At 48.6% G+C, this 2125-nt stretch overlaps 1 pseudogene; it reads left to right on the top strand.

Moving 5' to 3' along the window:
- The first annotated feature begins 798 nt into the window (after positions 1–798).
- Positions 799–1233, top strand: LOC122479696 (annotated as a pseudogene).
- Positions 1234–2125: the final 892 nt, after the last annotated feature.

Genomic DNA, 2125 nt, shown 5'->3' with positions numbered 1-2125 from the left:
TTTTAATGCTTATTTTTTGAGAGACAGTGAGAGAGAGAGAGAGGCAGGCAAGCCAGGGAGGGACAGAGAGAGAGGTAGAGAAAAATCCCAAGCAGGCTCCACAGTGTCAGCACAGAGCCTGATGAGGGGCTCGAACTCATGAACCATGAGATCATGACCTGATCTGAAACCGAGAGTCGGACGCTTAACCAACTGAGCCACCCAGGTGCCCCTACATACTTAATGATCTTACCAGAAAAGCAGTTGTATTATATTGGGGTATTTGAAAGGTTTTGCTCTACCACTGTGGATCCAAGACCCACTTGAGTAAAAATACAGGCAGTGCGCTCCAGTTCTGAATGGAATCTGTAAAATGCGGAGGGAAAGCCCTATTTCTTTATCCTGTGAATATCAAATTCCAGTTTAAAACAACATTTCTGGGGTGCCTGGCTCAGTCATTACAGCATGGGACTCTTTTTTTTTTTTTTTTTTTTTTTTTTTTTTTTTGAGAGAGTGCACGCACACAAGCGCATGAGCCTGGGAAGGGGCAGAGAGAGAGGGAGACAGAGAATCCTAAGCAGGCTCTGCAAAGTCTGCATGGAGCCTGAGGCGGGGCTCGGTCTCATGAATAGTAAGATCATGGCCTGAAGCAAAATCAAGAGTGGGACACTCAACCAACTGAGCCACCCAGGTGCCCTAGAGCATGGGACTCTTGATCTTGGGGTTGTGAGTTCAAGTCCCACGTTGGGTGTAGAGATTAACTTACCTACCTACCTACCTACCTACATACATATACACATGTTGAAAACAAAACAAACATTGTTCTTCCTTTCGGGCCAGGGCCTGGCAGGATGGCTCCCTCAAGGAAGGGTGGGGAGAAGAAGAACGGCTGTTCTGCCATCACTGAGGCAGTGACCAGAGAACACTGACAATCGCATGCATGGAGTGGGTTTCAAGAAGCATGCCCCTCGGGCACTCAAAGAGATCCGGAAATTTACCATGAAGGACAGAGGGACTCCAGATGTGTACATTGACTCCAGGCTCAACAGAACTGCCTGGGCCAAAGGAATAAGGAATGTTTCGTACCGTTTCCGTGTGTGGTTGTCCGGAAAACGTAATGAGGATGAAGATTCACCAAACAAGCGCTAAGCGCTGGTTACTGATGCACCTGTCACCACTTTCACAAATCTACAGACAGTTCATGTGGATGAGAACGAATCGCTGATTGTGAAATAAAGGTATAAAACTTAAAAAAAAAAAAACCCAAAAACACCAAGCCCTCAACCCAAAAATATATTGTTTATGAAAAGCTGAACGTTTTTTTCTCTAATTTCGGTCGGGATCAAGACGAGGATACTCACTCTCACCGCTTTTATTCAACACAGCACTGGAAGACCTAGCTAGAGCCACCTGGCAAGCGAAAGAAATAAAAGCCATCCAGTGACATCCAGTAAAACCATCACGAAGGTTCCTGTTCCAGATGGTGACACAGGAGCATCCTGAACTCACCTCCTCCCACAGACACACCAAACCTACAGCTACATACGGAACAACTGCCTCTGAAGAATACTCAAAACTGGCTGGGCAACTGTCAGGCAAACAGAAACACTCCTCACCTCAAAGCTGGTAGGAGAGGCTGAGACACAGTCTCACCATAAACCCCATCCCTGGCACGGCGGCATGCGATCAGGAAGGGATTCAAACCCCAGGGCTTCTCCCTGAGGAGCGAAGCGTTTTTCACCTGCCAAGGGAGATCCCAGTTTTTCAAACCTGCACCTGAAAGACGAGTCCCCAGAGCATCTAGCTTTGGAACGCCCATGGGGCTTGCATCCTTGAGATCCACATGAGACCCGCGCATGGGACCTATGGTGATCTGAGAGACAGCTCTTAAAGGGTTTGCCTCCTCAGACTCACTCGCCCCGGGGCCCGGGGCAGAAGCAGCTGAGGGAGAGGGGCCCTGACTTTATGTGAAAGAGGGTTGTTTGTTTATCTTCAAGTATCTGCCTGAGGTGCAGGCATCTAATTTAATCCCTGATCTAGGGGTCTCTGGGGAACTCTCCAGGGTGGAGGCTGGGGGGCACCACCACTGCACTCTCTTTCCTTGTTCCAGCTAGTAGGCACCATTTTCACGCTCTCTCCCACCCAT

The sequence above is a fragment of the Prionailurus bengalensis genome, chromosome C1 (assembly GCF_016509475.1).
Source record: "Prionailurus bengalensis isolate Pbe53 chromosome C1, Fcat_Pben_1.1_paternal_pri, whole genome shotgun sequence".
Classification (NCBI taxonomy): domain Eukaryota; kingdom Metazoa; phylum Chordata; class Mammalia; order Carnivora; family Felidae; genus Prionailurus; species Prionailurus bengalensis.
This window is presented reverse-complemented; position numbering and strand designations above follow the sequence as displayed.